Source organism: Capra hircus, chromosome 4 (assembly GCF_001704415.2).
Source record: "Capra hircus breed San Clemente chromosome 4, ASM170441v1, whole genome shotgun sequence".
Taxonomy (NCBI): Eukaryota; Metazoa; Chordata; class Mammalia; order Artiodactyla; family Bovidae; genus Capra; species Capra hircus.
This window is the reverse complement of record NC_030811.1, coordinates 118,341,359-118,350,439: the sequence shown is the minus strand read 5'-3', so window position 1 is coordinate 118,350,439 and position 9,081 is coordinate 118,341,359. Positions and strand designations below refer to the sequence as shown.

Sequence of the window (9,081 nt, the reverse complement as noted above, 5' to 3'; positions counted from 1 at the left end):
GATAATTTTGAAAATTGATACCAAATATATCCTTACTGATTCTCTGCCTGCTTGGTCTAATAGTACTGAAACAAAAATTTTGAAATATCCAGCACTATATATATATAAGTCTATTTCTTCTTGTACTTCTTTCAGTTTCTGTCTTACATATTCGGTTGATCTATTGTTGGCAAAATAAATATTTAAGATTGCTATGTTTTCTGGGAGAATTAACCCCTTTATCATTATGCAGTTCCTTTCCCTGGGAAATGTCCATGTTCTAAAATCTGCTTTAATGGAAATTAATGTAGATATTCCATCTTTATTTTGGTTAGTGTTAATATGCTATATCTTCCCTCACCACTTCATTTAATGTATCATAAATTTATATTTAAATGGTATTTCTTATTGGCTACATATAACTTTGTCTTATGGTTTATTCACACTGACAATCACTGGTCTTTTAATTTTTAATCTGTAGACTGTGCACATACAAAGTGCTTATAGAGTTTGGATTAATTACCCCATTTGTACAGTGTTATATTTATTTCATATGTTCTTTCTGTTTTTCCTCTTTATTCTGCATTCAGGTTTCAAATAATCTTTATTTATATAATTCTATTTATTATATCCCCTCCTTTAGAATATCAATTGCACATATCTTTAAAATATTTTAGGCATTAATTTATAGTTTGTAAATATGCATTAAAACATATAAGAAAATCTGTATTTATTCTCCATATTTTAAAGATACAGAATTCTATATTGACATGCTTATTTTTTTCTTATCACTTTAAATATGTTACTCTACTCTCATTTAATTTGCATAACTTCTGATGAGAAAATAATATAATTCTCAATTATTACCCACGTTTGTCTATAAGTAAGTTGTTTTTCTTTCATGTGTGTTTTTATCTACATCTGGTTTCTTTAAAATTTTTCTATTTTCTTTGGTTTTCTGAAGTATGAATATTGTATATCTATGTGGAGTAATATTTATCCTTCTTGGTGGTTCTCTGATCTTCCTGGATCAAAACAGTTATATGTAGTTCTTTACATAATTAGGCTTACAAATATACACATATTAACAAAATTATTTAATTTTTACTGAAAATATATTTAAAATCTGTTATTTAACTGGATTACAGGGCTAAAATAAATTACATATCTAATTAATATTTGATGGAGTATACATAGTTTTTAACTTATTGATAGAAATATATATGCAAATAAAATTAAAAGACTTGTGATGATATCTTCATAGTAATTCATTATTGCTGGGAAGCCATACAATGTGTGACAAAGGTGTCTGCAACTAAAAAATTTTGATGTCAGTCTCTCATATTTTAGGATCAGAACTTTCTTCATTATTAATAAGCCTTAGAACTAAGTTTTGTTTTTCATTTTTTCCATAACTATGAAAATGAAGATATACAAAAATGAGAATTTTCTCATTGTCAAGGTCAATAAAAGCATGAGTCATATATTTGTATGCATGCAAACACAAATACACTCAAAAACACAACTCACCATTTGGGTTGGACATATTGGTAATTATCTATCCATTTCTTACTCTATCCCTGTTTTATTAAGAGTATGTTTAAATTACACAATAAAAGTAATATATTCTTATTACTTATGCTACAGATTTTCCTTTTAATATATCTAAAACTTTTCAAAGTCTATTTTAAGAAGCATATAGAGATCTGAAACAAAATATTTTAAAGATGAGATATCATTCATGCATCTGTTACTGGTTTGATATGTAACTTATTTTAGTGCTCATATTGTCAAAGGAATGTTTTCATTATTGTCCAGTCACCAAGTCACATCCGACTCTCTGCGACCTCATGGACCACAGCAGTCCAAGTTCCCCCTCCTTCACTATCTCCCAGGGTAAGCTAAAACTCATGCCCGTTAGTCAGTGATGCCAATAAACCACCTGATCCTCTGCTATCCACTTCTCCTTTTTCCTCAATCTTGTCCAGCATCAGAGTCTGTTCCAATGAGTTGGCTCTTCGCGCCAAGTTGCCAAAGTATCGAAGCTTCACCTTCAGCATCACTCTTCACAATGAATACTCTGGGTTGATTTTCATTAAGACTGACTGGTTTGATCTCCTTGATATCCAAGGGACTCTCAAGATCTTCTCCAACTCCATAATTCAAAAGCATCAGTTCTTTGGTACTCAGCCTTCTTTATGGTCCAACTCTCATATCTGTACTATGTACTATATATATATATATATATATATATATATATATATATATATACAGACACAGTCATAACAGTAGTCTCATATATGACTACTGAAAAAAAACATAGCTTTACCTATATGGAGCTTTGTAGGCAAATAGATGTCTCAGCTTTATAATACACTGTCTAAGTTGTTCTACCTTTTCTTCCAAGGAGCAAGTGTCTTTTAATTTCATGGCTGCAGTCATCATCTGCAGTGATTTAGCAGCCCAAGAAAATAAAGTCTATCACTGTTTCCATTTTTTCTACATCTATTTGTCATAAAGTGATGGGACGAGATGCCATGATTTTAGTTTTCTGAATGTTGAGTTTTAAGCCACCTTTTTCACTCTCCTCTTTTACTTTCATCAAGAAGCTGTTTAGTTATTCTTCACTTTCTGCCTTAAGGGTGGTGTCATCTGCATATCTGGGGTTATTGATATTTCTCCCAGCAATCTTGATTCCAACATGTGCTTCATGCAGCCCAGTGATGTACTGTGCATATAAATTAAATAAGCAGGATGACAATATACAGCCTTGACATGCTCCTTTCCCTATATGGAATCAGTCTGTTGTTCCATGTCCATTTCTAACTGTTGTTTCCGGCCACGTATACTGATTTCTCAGCCGGCAGGTCAGGTGGTCTGATATTCCCATCGTTTGAAGAATTTTCCACAGTTTGTTGTGATCCACACAGTCAAAGGCTTTGGTCTAGTCAATAAGGCAGAAGCAGATTGTTTTTTTGAACTCTCTTGCTTTTTTGATGATGCAATGGATGTTGGCAATTTGATCTCTGGTTCCGCTGCCTTTCCTAAATCCAGTTTGAACATCTGGAACTTCACGGTTCATGTATTGCTGAAGACTGGCTTGGAGTTTTTGAGGGTTACTTTGCTAGCATGTGAGATGTGTGTATTTATACATCAGCTACATCCAAATTCTTCCATTACCTAAGACTCAACCAGATCTAAGACATTACCTGAGACTCAATCAGAGTCATATACATGGAGAACAAAGGTATCATTTTTTATAAGAAACTTGATTATTGCATCAGATTGACATAATTCTCTATTTCTTTTGTCCAGGAGAAACTTCTCAAAGTCTTAAAATGCCCATTCAAATTGCCTTCCATATAATGAAATTCATGGTATGTGAGCTGTTTGGGAGGCACTGATCTTCCTGGCTGCTGGCTTCAGGAGCACAGTGTGTTTTTAAATATTGGACCCATTTGTTAATTCTTATTATTATTATTTTTACTTTACAATATTGTATTGGTTTTGCCATACATAAACATGAATCCACCATGGATGTACATGTATTCCCAATCCTGAACCCCCCACCCACCTCCCTCCCCATCTTTTCACAACTTCTACTACTCTGTTTGGATAATGAATATGAAGTGAATGAGTCCAGTGCATTTTATTCCATTTCATCATATCAATTCTCATTTCCCAAAACAAACTCCTCCATCATAATGAGTGTTACTACTTGTAATCACTTAGAGAAGCTGACAGAAAAAAGCTCCAAGCTATTTCAAAAAAATCTTATTTTCTTGCTCAATTTTCAAAACAATTGTCAGTCTATATGTACAATAGATATTAGACTCCTAACAAATATATCTATGATTTCACACATTTTCTGAACGTATATCTCTCCTTTGTCATGTCTGCTTTCTCCTATACTGTAATAACAATAACAAAGTCTAATGCCGCTTTGAAATAAATTTTACATTAAAAATGAGTTATATGATTACAAATATTCAAAATTGTGAAAAATCATAATAATTATGTTTACCTACATATGCACATCTACCAAAATTCTAGCAAAATTCAGGTTCCTACCCTCAACAAATTAAAAATTTAATGAAACCCTTGTGAAGCATGAAAATTAAATTCTAGACTAAGAATCTGAAAAGAAAAGCCAACTTTTTCTGATTCTGTTGTGGTCTGGGTTCTACACTTCATTTAAATTCTAAGAATCAGATACATCTTCAAGAATCACAAAGATGAAAATGAATCCGCAGGCACGTGGCTGAGTTTGTACATTTTGTTGACTCTGTGGCATAGCCATTTAGTGATCGTTGAGCAATTGCAATAGAGCATCAGACAGTAACACTGATGTGTTTGTAGGAAAAGACCCAGGGTACATTCAGAAGTTTTCCTGAGCTGCTTTATTCCTGATCAATGTTATGATATAAAATAAGGTATATTTTAATGAATTTCTCAGTATGTAAGTCAAGTTTGAGCAAACTTAGACAGTGAAGGACAAGGAAGTCTGGCATTCTGCAGTTCATGGTGTCGCAAACAGTCGGATATGACTTAGCAGCTGAACAACAACAAATCATGTTTGAGCATATAAGTGTATGTACACTATAATATAAGCTTCCCAAGTGGTGCTAGTGGTACAGTACCCACCTGCTAATGTAGGAGATGTAAGAGATGTGAATTCAATCCCTGGGTTGGGGAGATCTCCTGGAGCAGGTCATGGCAACCCACTCCAGTATTCTTGCCTGGAGAATCCTGTAAAGAGAGGAGCTTGGCAGGCTACAGTTCATGGAGTAGCAAAGAGTCCAACATGACTGAAGTGACTTAGCATGCATGCACACACACTATAATATAGTGTGAATAGGGATAAACACTGACCTGTGTTCTTTTTCTGCATGCCTAATGAGAAAGTTGACCAGTAAACATTAACTTGAATCAAAATTTATGTTTAATTGGGTTTTGGTTAATAAGTACCCAAAAAAAAAGTTTATTTAACCAGTAGATCTGACCTTTACAGTGTTAAAATACCCATGACTAATCCTCACTGGAGATGATATGACTCTTCCCATAGTGGAGGTTTAAAAGGCTGGGACCTTAGGCCATAACCCATGTGACATCCAGGAGACTGGAGTGGAGACCAGAGGAGCAAGTAAGAGACTTAGGAAGAAGATCAGAGAAAGAGGATGCATTCCCCCATACCCATTTGAGGCTGCTTTTTTATTAATCAGATAGCAATTGGTGAGAAAACTTATTTCTGTCATCCACCAACAATGGAGAGTGTTTACATGTCTTTGCAGACATTGTAAAACACAAGTTGAAGAGCTGCTTAGTTACAATACACCTACCAGGCCAATGCTCTGATAAAAGCAAACCCTGTGCAATCAAAATTAAGTTAAAAACGAATATAAAAAGTTGTCCATCGGTTCTTCCTTCTTGCGAGCCTTCAGTCCCGGCAGCAGCCGGAAGTGATTCCCTGCCTGGAGGCTGTGTGGGCCAGAGCCTCAGGAAAAGACTAAAGATTAGACTGGAAGAAGAGAGAGTAGAAGCCATGTTTCGAAGACCTGTAGTACAGGTACTTCGTCAGTTTGTAAGACATGAGTCTGAAGTAGCTAGCAGTTTGGTTCTCGAGAGATCTCTGAATAGCGTGCAGTTGCTTGGTCGAGTAGGTCAGGACCCTGTCATGAGACAGGTAAAAGGAAAAAACCCAGTCACAATATTTTCCCTAGCAACAAATGAGATGTGGCGATCAGGGGAAAATGAAACCTACCAAATGGGTGATATCAGTCAGAAGACAACATGGCATAGAATCTCAGTGTTCCGACCCAGCCTCAGAGATGTGGCGTATCAGTACGTGAAAACGGGGTCTCGAATTTATGTGGAAGGGAAGGTAGACTATGGTGAATATATGGATAAAAACAATGTAAGACGACAAGCAACAACAATTATAGCTGATAATATTATATTTCTGAGTGACCAGATGAAAGAGAAGCGTAGACTGGACGATCCTTCTCTGGCCGCTGTTTGGTACAGTGTCATTTCCAAATCATGCTAGTGTTTATAGTTTCTAACGACAAGAATTAAAATCCTCTTCATTATAAAATGAGTGATAACATTTTCGTGACTATCACTCCCCTCCCGCTTTTTTTGTGCCTACTTCTATTATAGCATTGAGTCAAGCACCACAGTGTTTTTGAGTATTGCTGTATGTCAGACATTTATCCCATGGTTGTAGATACTGATTTCCTTATCTGGTTTATAGACCAGAAGGCAAGGGCTGTATCTTCTTTGTGTACTTGCATGTTTAACCAGTGCTTTGCACAGAGTAGGCAATAAATGTTGACACTTGAATGATCCCAATAGGATAATGAGCTTTAGCCCAAAGTGAAGGGGTTTGCTGAGCAGCGTTTAGTATCTAACCTAAATAGCTTCAAGACTAAGCTACCTCAGTCCCGTCTTTTGTTTTTGCACAGTTCCACTAGTAGCATTTATGAAAGTTTACCAGTGGTGAAGACCTAAAGTGCAACTGGGGATGAAGTTGTTCGTCTCCAGGAGGCGATCCAAGGGCTCTGGTTTCACTATTTTCTATCTTTCTAAGTGCCTCTTCTCTGTCCTTTTAGTCTCTTGCAGCACTCTCTCTGTTTAGGGAGCCCTTAAGCCACCTCTGGCACTGCGTCCGTAGGTTAGCGCCCCAGGTATGTGTCCCTTTAATTTTTCTACATGGCCTTCTGCTGTACATACTGTGTACACTTGGGTACACACAGTCACTTTCATTATAAGATTGTGAAGATCACAGAGCACTAATAATTTACTAGTAACAATTATATGAAATAAACTCAGTGATTTAAATGCATCTTGCACTTTCTGAGGTTGGCATGGGCCCCTGCCAGGTGTGCGTGCTCATTCACTGCTATGTTACAGAGGCTGGCTGCTGCTGGGCAGGTTGTCTGGTCACACGTACATCCCTGTTCTCAGGCTCCAACTCTGCCTCTAGCCCAGCCTGGTTATTTGTGTCCCAGGCTGTGTGTCCTCTCCCCCTGCCTCTGAGTGTGATGCTCACTGTAGCTTACATCCTGCTGGACTTAAACAAGAACCACATTCACACATTATTTTATGGGCCCTTTGCTGTTTTAAGGTATTTTCTGCACACTTCAGCAGCTTTTTGTACTCATACTACAGTTTGGCTAAGGAAAATTAGAGTTCTTTAGTTTATCCTTTTCATGCCAAGATATGGGAGAAAATTTCTGTTTCCTCATATCAACCATCTTTAAATTTAATTTTTTTTTTTCAGCCACCTTTTTCTTTTCTTTTTTCCTGTACTGGGACTATTAATCAACATGTTACATCTGCCCTCTTGGTTCCCACATTAAAACTATCTAGTGTTGTAGTACTCACTCCTTGACCCCCACATTCCTTAAAGCAAAATTGTAAAGTAGATAAAATTTGTCTTTCCAGCAACTTTTTATTCTTGTCCTCAACAAAGCTGCTTTTATGCCCCTTCAAACTTGTAAGAGGTCATGCATATAAGTATTCCTGTTTAAACTGGGTGACAAATCTGTGCTTTGGGAAAGGGACATGGTGAACAAAACAGCTTAATGGCCAAGTGATTCTGAGTCTGGGTGCAGGGGCCAGAGACTGTGTCCTCCAGATCCTGTGAGCTGAGGGGCTCTTCTGCAGACTGCCACTGAAGTTCACTTGAGAGGCTCTGAGGTGGGCAGTGGGGCTTTCAGAATTAGGTGTTCAGGGCGGAGGCCTCAGCGTGCATGTGATGCTACAGATCTGGGGGTCCACAACCTGGGGGGCTGTGGGAGCATCAATTCTGCTCTCCCCTGCAGGCAGCCCCAGCTGTTGAGAAACCTCCTGAGGTTCCCAGGCTGGTCTCAGAGGAGACGGAGAATCCAATAGCAGTCACAGGCCGTAGGGGTCTTCTATTTTGTGTCCTGCCTCTCCTTAATTTCATGGTCTTACAATGTCAGGGACTATACCTGTAGAAGACTGCTCTGTGACTTTGATTTTGGGATTACATGTTAGTTTAATGATGAGTATGATATTCATCATTAAGTGTGGGAGAAGTGTGGGAGAACAGCATGTGTGGTTTGAAAATATATCCCATATTTGGAAAAGAAGTAATTGATAATAGATGTATACCTCAAGTCTAGAAGGAGAAAAAACAAAATGTTTTGATGATCGCTGAGTGGGAAGATTGTGTATGATTTGCTTTACACTTTTGTATATTCTTTTTTTTTTTAAGCATTGAGTGTGTATTACTTTTATAATAAGAAATAAATCTGTTTACATTTGGGAAAAAAAAAAAAAGTTGACCATCTAGAAGAAATGTGTGTGTGCTCAAGTGTTGATAGAATGCGGAGGGTTGGAGGGAGTAGGGGTTTCAAATAGCTTGCCTTTCAAACAGAGGTGTGAGGATAAGTCATGATGGCTGTAAAAGTGGCATTGTATATGAATGTTTATATATAACATGAGAGTACAACACACAAAATTGGGGACAATTAGAAAAAAAAAAAATATCTGCATAAAATAAACCTGACAGACTTCTTTAGGTTGTCTGGTTGTGTCCAGCTGGCAGTTGAAGAGGAAAACTCCACTTGTCCTACATCTGAACTTAAGGAGTTTCCTTTCAAACTGTCTGAATGAAACAGGACTTGAGCAGATTTTCTAGATAGTGAATCAAATTCGATTTGATTTTGGAGTGGGATTTAAGAAACTCATGTTGAACATGAAATTATGTTAATATTTAACATTTCTTTGCACAAAATAGAATGAAATCAAAGCAAGGAAAGACATTTATAGGAAGAACAAAGGATAGTGGCCAGCTAGGGAAAATAAAAACACAAATGTGTGCAGCATTGAATAAGTATGTGGATTATATAGAAAAGAAACAGAAGACATGGCTGGGGGGGGATTATTTTATGTAGGCTTAGTTTTGTTTCAATTATTTGTACTTAATCTGTGACTCTTCCCTAGTACTCAACTCCCAGAAAACCCATTTGCTAAGAATTTGCCATATTTTCAAAAGTCTATTATAGTATTTTGAAGTTCTACACTAACATTTCTGTTTACCTAGTTAACTGAATAGTAACAGAACTTGTTGAA

The 9,081-nt window shown here is 36.7% G+C and overlaps 1 pseudogene; it reads left to right on the top strand.

Moving 5' to 3' along the window:
- LOC102169154 lies at positions 5,435-6,025 on the top strand (annotated as a pseudogene).